Source organism: Taudactylus pleione, unplaced genomic scaffold, assembly GCF_031769625.1.
Source record: "Taudactylus pleione unplaced genomic scaffold, aTauple2 ptg000435l, whole genome shotgun sequence".
Classification (NCBI taxonomy): domain Eukaryota; kingdom Metazoa; phylum Chordata; class Amphibia; order Anura; family Myobatrachidae; genus Taudactylus; species Taudactylus pleione.
In genome coordinates this window covers 1,603,283-1,617,868 of record NW_028284837.1, presented here as the reverse complement: position 1 = coordinate 1,617,868, position 14,586 = coordinate 1,603,283, and positions in this window count along the sequence as shown.

Here is a 14,586-nt window from a genome sequence, read left to right as displayed (position 1 = left end):
CTTATGCGCCACCATAGGACATTTCTTCTCCTCCTTTGGAAAGCACCCACTACTCATTAGTTAAAATTTCTGTTTTGAGGATTGGGGTTAATTGATTTAAATTAGCTAGTGCAGTGGCTCCCTCTTCCCCCTCTCCCTTGATTTTGTATAGCTTAACATTGCACATAGTAAAACAGGAAAACTGTTCTCTGTTTCCTCTCTCTTGCCCCCATTCCCCTAGCCCCACCCATTTTCCCTCTCACACCCCACATCTTTGCTCTTCTTTCCCTCCCATTTTCATGTACCCTATGGACTGTCACATCAGTCAGCTGACTCCCGCCGATGACCTTTTTCATTTCTAACTCCTGCATCCTCCATGATATCACAGAAACCATTTTTTTTCCTACTGATGCAACACCTCCTGCTGCCCTTTTCTATGAGAGCCTCTTCCCCACACCACCAGACATGATGATCATCGTGGTATTGGCTTTAGGTGTCTTCTATCCCTAACTGCGCCTTTTTTAACATTTCCCTGGAAACACCTCTCATTCTCTTTCTAATTTCCTGATAACTTCCCTACCTGGATTCCTCACTTTCTTTCCATTAATAACCTCAAATTGCCCTGACCAAATTGTCTCATTCTATGACCATGCCCTCACTACTGCCCTTGACTCTGCTGTCCCAGCTGTTATCATCACTATTTAAATTCCCATCTCCAATCTTGGCATTCTACTATGACTAAGGGGTCTATTTACTAAGCAGTGTTAGGAGACAGACTGAAAAGTGATAAGAAAGTAATAAGGTGCCAGCCAATCAGCTCCCAACTGTCATCTCACAGGCTGTGTTTGAAAAATGACAGTTGGGAGCTGATTGGCTGGCACCTTATCACTTTCTTATCACTTTTCACTCTGTCTACTAACACTGCTTAGTAAATAGACCCCTCAGTGTCCTCTTTCATGCTGACATCCTCCATTTCAAGTAAATTTTTCATCCTATAAGACTATTCTCTGTAACTAGTTAAACAGTTCTGTTTCAAAGCTCTCATTTCCTCCCAATGCTCTAGCTGTCACTGCCTCTACACTAACTTCAACTGCCTACACCCCCCTTCCATCCTCCCTCAGAGCTTTTGATTTTGACACTCACTTCAAAATAGAGTCCATCTGTCATGATATTATATAAATTCAGGCCCCAACTTACTTTCTTCAATCTCACCAGTGGGACTGATAACCATGTCCTCCTTCACACCAGTCTCCAAATCTGAAGTTCTTGAGGTCCTCTCCTGCTTCTCACCCTCTGCCTGCCACCTAGACCCCATTTCCCCTGACCTACTATGTTATCTCCCCAAATCATGCTCCCACGTTGCCCCCCCCAACAATTTATCTCTGTTTTCTGGCACCTTCCCTTCATCTTTCAACTATGCTCTGGTCTCTCCCATTTTTAATAAACCTTCTCATGACCTCTATTCTCTTGCTAACTACTGTTATCCCTATGCCTGTAAGCAGATTGAGAGGGTGGTTTACAACCACCTTACCTCCTTCCTTGCCAAGCACTTCAATCTGGCTTCCAGTCTCTTTATTACATGAAAATTGAACTCACAAAGCTCAACAATCATTTTCTCATGGCCAAATCCAAAAGCCAGTTCTCTGTTCCTTCACTCATGGACCTTACTGCAGTATTTGACATTGTTGACCAGTCCATTAAATACAGTAACACAAAAAGCTACAACGCAAGTGGTAAACTGCTGGAGGTTGAAATAAATGTTTACATTAGCAAAAAATGAAAAAAAAAATAAGATTCAGAGTTATAATAAAAAAGCCTTTTTCAGGGAACAAGTAATACAGCATTTCTGCAGCAATTAAATAGTTTCTAGTGTGCACTATGAAGCACCACCAGTGGTCTACTGAAGATTGGAAGAAGCTATTATTGGCCATTGACCATCCACCCAATGCTGACTACCTATCACTCACTCTGTGAGTGAATCCCCTGAGTGTCCGTAATTGCAAAGCAATCGCTGCTCATGTGCAGCGCTGCATTTGTACATGTGCATTAGTAAACAATCGCTCGACCTGCATGAAAATTGCCATTGCATCCATCTTTGAATCAGGCCAGAGTGCCAATCTGTGTAAAAGGCATCCTGATGCGGCCTCTGCTTTTCTTCATGCCAAGTTCTGCTGTGCTTTATCTGCAACTTTGTACATGTGTAGAACAAATTCTTGTGCATTAAAGTGGCAGCCTTGAATCTCTAGTACACAGAGTGGATTTTCACTGACTCTTCAATGCATCTAAAATGCAAAATTAAAGAGACACAGGGCCTGATTCAAGCAGGTCGATGGTCCCCCACTGCGCATGCGTATGCCGGAGTAGGCTCCAGCATGTGCATGCGCGAGACCCGGCCAGTGACGGGTGCTCTGTCGCTATGGGTCTCGCACCAAAACGGGGCGGCTGTCAATTGTGATTGACAGCTCACCCCGTTTTGGAGGCAGGCAGGGGGGGTGGCTGGCCAAATGGAGGAGTTCCCAAAGAAACACCTGCTATTTGGGGGTGGCCTCAGTAGTGAGCTTCTGGCTCCATTAGAGCCGGAAGCTCACTGGGGCTTGTGATGGATGAGACCCTACCACAAGGGTCTCATTGCAAGCCGGATGGTTGCGACCATTGCAACCATCACCTGGCCGCTCGCAAAAGCTGTGGGTGGTCACTCACAGTATAGCGAGCAGCCAGGAAGCTGGCTCTAAAAAAAAAAAAAATATGCCGTCCTTATTTAGAGCGAACGCTCTGAAAGAGCGTCCGGCTCTGAATCAGGCCCACAGTCTCCTCACTGTTTGGGGCAGACTTGGTGAAGAAATCTTAGGAGGTCTAAGATTTATTTTTATTACAATCAGGTAAAATACTAGAATGTGTAAATCTAGCTGCATCATAGGAGTGCTGAAGATACCCTTGCCTTAACACAGGGGTGGGTGGATACACCTGTGGTTTACAAGACAACTGGTCTTGCAACTCAAGGTCTAAAAGTGAGGCTGGAGATTTGGACTGTGTATATAGAGTCGGAGGCTGGTTACCATAGAGGGATCAGGATACTGTGGTCACTCTATTTTTGGTGCATGCCTCACCTGCTCCCTTTCAGCTTCCTGTTTTAAGTGATGCTCTCAACTTGGCATAACTAACCTATAAAAGGGTTACATAAATGGTGCATTGCCTCACCCCAGGCTATGACCATCTAACAATGGGTCAAATACAGGCAGGGCAACAAATAACATTGCAAACTAATAAGAAAGTGTGCACCTTTCTAGGCAAGATAGAATACTGCAGGCAGTGGATTCCTAATTATTCACAGCTAGTTGCACCACTCTATGCATTCACTGCACAAGGGATTCAATATCCTCTACTTCAAACTGATGGGACAAAGCTGTGCTTCTCACAGGATGTACCCATAATACCAGCTGTTGGTATGTGCCGGCACTCAGAATGCTGGTGCCGGAATCCCAACACCAGTCAGAATCCTTGTACCAGATTCCCGACTGTAAGTAGTTGGGAAAAGGGGAAGGGATAGGGTTAGGAGTTAGTGTTAGGCAGTATGGGGAGTGTAGGGTTAGCCACTAGGGGGAGGGTTAGGTTTTGACTGTGGGATCAGGTTTTCTATAGGCACTAAGGGGGAGGGGAAGGTTTAGGCACTAAGGGGGAGGGTTAGGTTTAGTCTGTGGGATCAGGTTTTGCTTAGGCACTAAGGGACTAAAAGAGAATTCTTGAAGGAAATGGACGCCAGGCCTAAGTGTAAATCTTCCTGAATACTTAGGCCTTGTCTTTTACCGGTCTGATCGGACAGTTATTCACAGTGTGCCCCTTGTCACTGCAATACATACAGAGGCTAAGAGACCATCTTCTGCATCTCTCTTCTGATGATAGGCGAGAGGCGCTAATCTGCATAGGTTCATCTGTGACCGAAGATGGAACCCAAGCGAGAGAACGAGGCGTTTTGATGGGAAGATTTTGTTCACGCCTACGTTCCCGTAGCCGCCGGTCAATCCTAATGGCTTGTTGCATAAGATCATCCAAGTATTCAGAAGATGAATGTTGAACAAGGATATCCTTGATGGCCTCAGAAAGACCAAGACTATATTGGCTACGTAAAGCCGGATCATTCCAACCTAAGTCAGTTGCCCATCTGCAGAACTCTGATGAGTAATCCTCTGCTGCTTTCTGACCCTTTGAGGGCACTCAATTTGGACTCAGCCAAAGCAGCACAGTTCGGATCTTCATACAATAGGCCCAAGGCCATAAAGAAAGCCTCAGCGGTCTGTAATGCTGCATGGGTTGAAGGCAGTCCAAAGACCCAAGTCTGTGGATCCTCCTGAAGGAGAGAGATTACCAGTCCCACTTGTTGTAACTGTGTCCCTGAAGAGACTGGACGAAGTCAGAAATAGAGCTTGCAACTTTCACAAAAGTTTAAAAACTGTCTGTAATACCCAGAAAACTGATCTGGTAAATTCATCTTTGGTTCAAGATGATGAGCTGCATGCACAGGAGAAAGGTTCTCTTGAACTTGTATAGTGAGTTCCTGGACTTTCTGAGAGTTTGGATCTGGGCTGCAAGCACCTGGGCAAGATTCTGTCCCTGCTACATGATAGCAGAAGCTATAAGTCCAACACGACTCTTTCAGTATCTATAGACTTACCTCTTCACCCAAGTATTTCACTAATGTCCCTTGTTTAAGCTTATTTTGTGTTTTGTACTGTAAAGGCAAATGTAAAGCAATTTGAGTTTTTAGGAGAAAAGCGCTATATAAATAAAATTATTATTATTATTATTATATCCAAGTGTACCTGTGTAATTTGGGGCCGACTATAATGGTACAAATCCCAATGCCTACTACATGTGAGACCACAAGAATCCGGCTAGCGAGATCTTCACCAATAACAACCGCCCATTGTTCCCTAAGAACTTGGATACGTTCACCGGTACTTAGGCGTCCACCTGGACTTATGCTCGTGGTAGTAGTGGCTCACATGGAGGTACAAGGGGATTCAATAGATGAAGTGTACAGTTGGAAGAGATGCAGGTGATGGTAAGGCTTTGAGGAAAAGAAGAGTGGATATTTGACCAATGGTAGGACTTAATGTGGTTTAAAGTAGCACAGCAGCCTATGATGCGGCAATAGTATTGACGGTGTGGCAATTGTTGTTGGTGAAATAGAGAAAGTCTAGACAATGACCTCGGAAGCCGATGGTGTGGCAAACCTGCCGATGGTGCAGCAATTGTACCGATGGTGTGGCATTTTGTACTGTTGGGGTGGCAATAGTGCCAATGGTGTGGCAATTGTGCCAATGGTGCGGCAATAGCTGTTAGTAAACATTCTAGTCTTTGGAAATGGCTTTGGAAGCTGATGATGTGGCAAATGTGCCAATGGGGTGGCAGTTGTACCGATGGTGCGGCAATAGGCATTTGTACCGATGGTGTGGCAATAGCCGTTAGTAAACAGTCTAGGTTTTGGTGATGGCTTTGGGAGCCGATGATGTGGCTACAGTGCCGATGGTGTGACAGGAAGCTGTATGGAAGCTGATTTGCCGATGTCAGCATGGGGGGCTGCTTGGTGCAGCTGGGAAGCTGTATGGAAGCTGATGCACTGATGGCAGCACGGGGGCTGCTTGGTGTGGATGGAAAGCCATATGAAAGTTGATGAGCCGATAGTTGCATGGGGGCTGCTTGGTGTTGTTAGGAAGCTTATGGAAGCTGATTTGCCGATTTCAACACAGGGGCTGCTTGGTGTGGCTCGAAAGCCGTATGGAAGATGATGAGCCAATGGCAGCATGGGGGCTGTTTGGAAAGCCATTACTGGTGAATTTAGCATTTGATTTTTATTTGATTTTGAACATCGGAGATTTACATAAGTCAAAATTAAATGTAAACTTGAATATAAAACTGAATCCCCTTCAAAATGAAACCTCATCAAAACATCAGTACTTTTACATAGACAAACACAGGATTCACTGATATACTAAAATTTGATTTAAAAATTGCATACAAATCGAACACAAAATCAAACACAAACTCCCCGAAATAATAGACCTGCTTCATGTTAGTGATTTTAGCAAGCTTTTTGTGTGTTTTGTGTCTGAAAGTGTTAACAAGAGGAAACAAATGAAGTGTGGTTCACCCCAAAAGCACAATCAGCCCTGGGCTGTGTGAGCCACAGTGGCATAAATAGGGTATTTGGAGCCCATGTCAATTTAAAAAAACTGAGCCCCCCCCAATTATGTGTGCGTGCCAAAAAGTGGGCATGGTCACATGGCAAAAGGGGCATGGCCAATGGAAAATGGGGCATGTCAACATGACACACCACCTTTGCTTGTTACTCTGTGAACATTCCTTTCCATTCCTTATGCACCTTGATACCCCCAGTAGTAGTGCCCCTCTTGCAATGCTCACTGTAGTAGTGCACCTTATGCAATGTCCCCAGTAGCAATGCCCCATGTAGTAGTGCCCCCAGTAGTAGTGATCCATATACAGTGATCCCCAGTAGTGCCGCTTATACAGTGCCCCCAATAGTGCCCCTTGTACAGTGCCCCCAGTAGTGCACCCTTATACAGAGTCCCATATAGTGCACTCTTATATAGTGCCACCAGTAGTGCACCTTATGCAGTGCCCCAGTAGTGCCACTTATACAGTTCCCCTTATGCAGTGCCTCCAGTAGTGCCTCTTATACAGTACCCCCAGTAGTGCCACTAATACAGTGCCCCCAGTAATGCCCCTTGTACAGTGATGATAGTAGTGGTCCCCCTATGCAGTGCCCCCAGTAGTGCCCCTTACACAGTGCCCCAGTTATAGTCCTCCTATGCAGTGCCAGAAGTAGTGCCTCTTACATAGTGTCCCCAGTAGTGCCCTTTATATAGTCCCCCAATTTAGTGCCTCCAGTAGTGTCCTTTATATAGTGCCCCCAGTAGTAGTCCACCCTATGCAGTGTCCCCAGTAGTGCCCCCCACCTATGCAGTGCCAGTGCCCTTTAAATTTATAGAACAAAGATACAAAAAAAACCACACTTACCTAACTCCCCACTCCTGTGCCCACCACTGTCCCTCCTCCATCATCCACTGTGGGAGCCAGAAGCATTTAACTAGCACCTTCTAGAAGATAATAGCTAGAATCTGATTGGTTGCTATGGGCAAAAGCTCAGTTCTAAAAACTCTTGTGATGCTCTGAAAGTTTGTACAGTGCTGCACCACTAGCACCAGGTTCAGGTGTGTTCGGAGTGCTTCAGTGGCCGATTCCCCTGTAGCTAAGACAAGACACCGTAACAGAGAGGCAAGCCTGTATTCCCCTTTTTGCAGACACAGTGACCAGTCGGGAAGGAGGGTACAATGCAATTTTATTATTGCAAATAGATGAATTACAATTAATAGAAAATGTATACAATAGACGGAATGGAATCTTGCAGATTTCAATACCATGCTGATTACTCAACAGTTCCCTGTCATCTACCGGTGACCTCAGTTGGTAAAGCAATAGTTAAAACATATGCAAATTGGATAAGTATCTGTATTATTACAACTATAACGGCTAACAGTCTATGCAGGGTAAATGGCTTCAAGCACAATAAAGCACATGCAGGTCAGGCTGGTACTTACAGTTCTCCAGCTGTAACGGCTAACAGTCTATGCAGGGTAAATAGCTCCAAGTACAATAGAGCACATGCAGGTTAGGCTGGTACTTGTAGTTCTATAGCTGTAACAGCTAACAGTCTATGCAGGGTAAATGGCTTCAAGCACAATAAAGCACATGCAGGTCAGTCTGGTACTTACAGTTCTCCAGCTGTAACGGCTAACAGTCTATGCAGGGTAAATAGCTCCAAGTACAATAAAGCACATGCAGGTTAGGCTGGTACTTGTAGTTCTATAGCTGTAACAGCTAACAGTCTATGTAGGGTAAATGGCTTCAAGCACAATAAAGCACATGCAGGTTAGGCTGGTACTTGTAGTTCTCCAGCTGTAACGGCTAACAGTCTATGCAGGGTAAATAGCTCCAAGTACAATAAAGCAAATGCAGGTTAGGCTGATACTTGTAGTTCTCCAGCTGTAATGGCTAAAAGTCTCTGCAGGGTAAATAGCTCCAAGTACAATAATGCACATGCAGGTTAGGCTGGTTCAGGGAGAGCAGGGTCAGTCAAAGTTCACTATACATGCCCATGGGGCCAATGGTGCTGTATAAACTTATAAAAAAAACTGACAGGGGCTTGCAGGGTAACTATGGCCCTCATTCAGAGCCGTACGCTCTGAGCAGAGCACAAGCTCTGAATGAGGGCCGCCCTCCATAATTATGGAGCGTCCTCCTGGACGCTCGTATAGCTGTGGGTCACCACCCACAGCCTATACGAGCGTGCAGTTTGATGGCCGCGATGGTCTTGACCATCGCGACCATCGCCACTGCGAGCCGGAGCCTGCGGTTGAGGTTTACAACCACAAGGCTCGGAGTGATTTTGGCTCTATCAGAGCCAAAATCACTCCCACTGACATCACTAGTGATGTCAGTGGGGCCGGCTTCTGACGGTAGGCGTTCCCTTGGGAATGCCCCCGTCAGGGAGGCACGCCCCCGGCACGCCCACCAAAGGGGACGTGCTGTCAATCAACATCGACAGCACACCCCCTTTGATCAGACACAACGAGCGAAGGAAAGGCCATCGCTCGTCGCGTCTGGCGCATGCGCACGACGGAGCTCCCACCGCCGTGCGCATGCGCAGTGCACAACATCGACCCACTTGCGAGCGGACAGCCGCTCGCGAGTGGGTCTGAATCAGGCCCTATATCCCCTAACTAGTTAAAGAAGATATAGTTAAAGGGGTAACCCCATAACTATGGGGGTACCACACTCTCACTTTAGTTAATTTACCCCTTTTCTCTTTTGGATGAGGTCAGTAAAAAAATCTATAAAAATATTAAAGTTTAGCACCAACGCCAGAAGGACACCCATTGAATAAACATACTTACAAAATAACACTGCATAACACATTTTTCCCAAATCATTGTATACACAGTAATAAATGATTTCTGTGATCTGGCTCTACAGGAAAGACCTGCACTTTGGGGTATTGTTTACTATCTAGTGCTAATGTCACAAACTACACACATGAGACATCACATCTGTGCAATCATGAGAGTAATTAAATAAAGTCCATTGAGATTCCATCTTTCCACACATTAAAAATAATCGCAGCAAATGATGAATCACTTCCGCAATCCTCTAGAAATCTGTTCACTAGATCACATACAGGTAATACCAGATATATCCTATAAATACCAGAAATATAACTGGAAATAATCACAGAGACAAGATCTGCACTGTAAGTACGACACACATTGCTATCACTCCACCTACAACAAACAACCTCATCTACATGTATCACTGTCACTACACCTATATTGTACACCCTTATCTATACACATCACTGTCACTACACCTCCATCATATACATCATCTATACACATCACTGTCACTACACCTCCATCATACACCCTCATCTATACACATCACTGTCACTACACCTCCATCATACACCCTCATCTATACACATCACTGTCACTACACCTCCATCATACACCCTCATCTATACACATCACTGTCACTACACCTCCATCATACACCCTCATCTATACACATCACTGTCACTACAGCTACATCATACACCCTCATCTATACACATCACTGTCACTACATCTCCATCATACACCCTCGTCTATACACATCACTGTCACTACCATCTCCATCATACACCCTCATCTATACACATCACTGTCACTACACCTCCATCATACACCCTCATCTATACACATCACTGTCACTACACCTCCATCATATACCCTCATCTATACACATCATTGTCACTACACCTCCATCTTACACCCTCATCTATACACATCATTGTCACTATACCTCCATCATACACCCTCATCTATACACATCACTGTCACTACACGTATATCATACACCCTCATCTATACACATCACTGTCACTACACCTCCATCATACACCTCATCTATACACATCACTGTCACTACATCTCCATCATACACCCTCATCTATACACATCACTGTCACTACACCTCCATCATACACCCTCATCTATACACATCACTGTCACTACATCTCCATCATACACCCTCATCTATACACATCACTGTCACTACACCTCCATCATACACCCTCATCTATACACATCACTGTCACTACACCTCCATCATATACCCTCATCTATACACATCACTGTCACTACACCTCCATCTTACACCCTCATCTATACACATCATTGTCACTATACCTCCATCATACACCCTCATCTATACACATCACTGTCACTACACCTCCATCATATACATCATCTATACACATCACTGTCACTACACCTCCATCATACACCCTCATCTATACACATCACTGTCACTACACCTCCATCATACACCCTCATCTATACACATCACTGTCACTACACCTCCATCATACACCTTCATCTATACACATCACTGTCACTACACCTCCATCATACACCCTCATCTATACACATCACTGTCACTACATCTCCATCATACACCCTCATTTATACACACCACTGTCCCAACAGCTCCATCATATACCCTCATCTATACACATCACTGTCACTACACCTCCATCATACACCCTCTTCTATACACATCACTGTCACTACACCTCCATCATACACCTCATCTATACACATCACTGTCACTACACCTCCATCATACACCTCATCTATACACATCACTGTCACTACACCTCCATCATACACCTCATCTATACACATCACTGTCACTACACGTATATCATACACCCTCATCTATACACATCACTGTCACTACACCTCCATCATACACCTCATCTATACACATCACTGTCACTACACCTCCATCATACACCCTCTTCTATACACATCACTGTCACTACATCTCCATCATACACCCTCATTTATACACACCACTGTCCCTACAGCTCCATCATACACCCTCATCTATACACATCACTGTCACTACATCTCCATCATACACCCTCATCTATACACATCACTGTCACTTCACCTCCATCATACACCCTCATCTATACACATCACTGTCACTACATCTCCATCTTACACCCTCATCTATACACATCACTGTCCCTACAGCTCCATCATACACCCACATCTATACACATCACTGTCACTACATCATACACCCTAATGTATACACATCACTGTCACTACACCTATATCATACACCCTCATCTATACACATCACTGTCACTACACCTCCATCATACACCCTCATCAATACACATCACTGTCACTACACCTCCATCATACAGCCTCATCTGTGCACATCACTGTCACTACACCTCCATCATACACCCTCATCTATACACATCACTGTCAGTACACCTCCATCATACACCCTCATCTATACACATCACTGTCACTACACCTCCATCATACACCCTCATCTATACACATCACTGACACTACGCCTCTATCTTATACCCTCATCTATACACATCACTGTCACTACATCATACACCCTTGTCTATACACATCACTGTCACTACACCTATATCATACACCCTCATCTATACACATCACTGTCACTACACCTCCATCATATACCCTCATCTATACACATCACTGTCACTACACCTCCATCATACACCCTCATCTATACACATCACTGTCACTACACCTCCATCATATACCCTCATCGATACACATCACTGTCACTACACCACCATCATACACCCTCATCTATACACATCACTGTCACTACACCTCCATCATACACCCTCATCTATACACATCACTGTCACTACTCCTCCATCAAACAACCTCATCTATACACATCACTGTCACTACATCTCCATCATACACCCTCATCTATACACATCACTGTCACTGCACCTCCATCATACACCTCATCTATACACATCACTGTGACTACACCTCCATCATACACCCTTATCTATACACATCACTGTCACTACATCTCCATCATACACCCTCATCTATACACATCACTATCACTACACCTCCATCATACACCCTCATCTATACACATCACTGTCACTACACCTCCTTCATACACCCTCATCTATACACATCACTGTCACTACACCTCCATCATACACCCTCATCTATACACATCACTGTCACTACACCTCCATCATACACCCTCATATATATACATCACTGTCACTACACCTACATCATATAACCTCATCTATACACATCACTATCACTACACCTCCATCATACGCCCTCATCTACATACATCACTGTCACTACACCTCCATCATACACCCTCATCTGTACACATCACTGTCACTACTCCTCCATTATACACCTTCATCTATACACATCTCTGTCACTATACCTCCATCATACACCGTCATCTACACACATCAATATCACTACACCTCCATCATACACCTCATCTATACACATCACTGTCACTACATCTCCACCATACACCTTCATCTATATACATCACTGTCACTACACCTCCATCATACACCCTCATCCTAACACATCACTGTCACTACACCTCCATCATACACCCTCATCTATATACATCACTGTCACTACACCTCCATTATACACCCTTGTTTATACAGAGCTATGTCACTCTACTTCCATTATACACCATCAGTAATACTGGTATGCAGTCAGGAAGCCTACGGTCGAAATGCTGACCGCCACCTTCCCGACTCTGCAATCCCGACAGGGGACTAATGATAGGTGTTGAAATCCTGACGCCTGTCATTATACCTACGCCTCGAGCTTCCAGCATACCAATCAAAGGTAAGCATGGCAGCGGGTGTGGACAGCCATGGGGGGAGGGTTAGGTTAGGGGAAGGGGGGGTTAGGATTAGGCATCCCTGGGGGGGAAGTTAGTGTTAGGCACCTCCCCGGGAGGGTTAGGTTTAGGCTTCAGGGATGGGGGGGTTAGGTTTATGCACTTACAGGGGTTTAGGGTTAGGCACTACGGGGGGAGATTAGGGTTAGGCACCCCTAAGGGAGGGTTAGTTATACTTACCTTAATTAGCTGTCACGATCTTCACTGCTACAGGTCTTCCTGCGTTGGATTTGAACCGCCGGACATTCGTACCGATCCCGTAATACCTACACCACTGTAATTACACATACTGTATATTGTACCCTAACACAATGTGGTAAATAAATCAAAATACCTATTGATATAGTTAATATGCATTTAAAAAACTACACTAAAGTGTCATTGGCTGTAACGTACTGTATGCATACATATACACCCACATTCGCACACAGAATATAAGAATATAAGAACATATTATTTTAATTAGCAGAAGCTGCTAGTACATCCTATTTACCTCACACGCAAAAGAAGTGAAAAGTATGCGGACACTCGTATCTCTTACTACACCTTTATCATGCACCATCACCTTTATATGTTTATGGTGGAAAAATATGGGTGCTCTGTCAATAATTTTATATATTTGAATTTTGTTCCATAGAATAAAATGTAGGACACTCACTGAATTATGTATGTACTTATTTCTCGCTGTATTGGTCTTACAGTGTCACTTCTTTATCTCATCCTCATCTATTCTGTAGGCAAATTTGAACATTTCTATACAAAATGATCCATTTTTCTTCAGTAACCTGGACAATGATAATGTGTATTCTTCAGCCTCAATTCATTTATTCTGTGGACCAAAGATGCAGACTGGATGTCCCAGCTCTTGAGGGGTTAACACAACCTGGAAATATCATGATAGGAGTTTTGATGCCAATTTTCATGGATAAAGTTTACAAAAAAATTGTCTTCACCGAGAGACCTGCAGTAATCAAATGTGACCCGTAAGTATGGTTTAACATATATATTCTAGCAACCCTTTTATGGTGATAGTCTATCTTAACTTTATAAGATTGCCTTGTAGACTACATTAGTTGGTTTTCCTCTTGACGTCAACATGAAAAGATTTAGTTTTACGTTAAATGCAAAAGGGCCAGACAGATATATATATATATATATTATACACACACAGTATATATATATATATATATATATATATATACATAGACTTATTTATATATATATATTTATTTTTGTTTTTTATGTGTCCAATGTGCCCAGCACTCCAAGTATAAATAATGCTCTGGTGCCCTCCAATGTCAAAAGCAGCCCATTACACAAGAATCCATAAACGGAGGCACTCATGAGACTGGACAATAACATAAAATGGTCCTTCAATCCTATGTTTCGGGATCAATGAAGGGAGTTGATCCCGAAACGTAGTATTAAAGGCACTCTCGTGAGTGCCTCCGTTTATGGGTTCTTGTGTGTATATATATATATATATATATATATATATATATGTAACTTTGGTTGTGCAAAGGAATTGAGGGGAATGTAATAGCCCTTTTTTTATTATAATGATTATTAACTTGCTCCACCAGCGAGTTACCGGTAACTCTGTGATAATAGTCAGTAGATGTAACATGTGATGATTTAGAAGGTACCTGTATAACTCAATGGTGACTTCATTAATTGGCCACAAGCTGAAACTCATGACAATGTGACCAATCGATAAGCACTTTCTGACTAAAA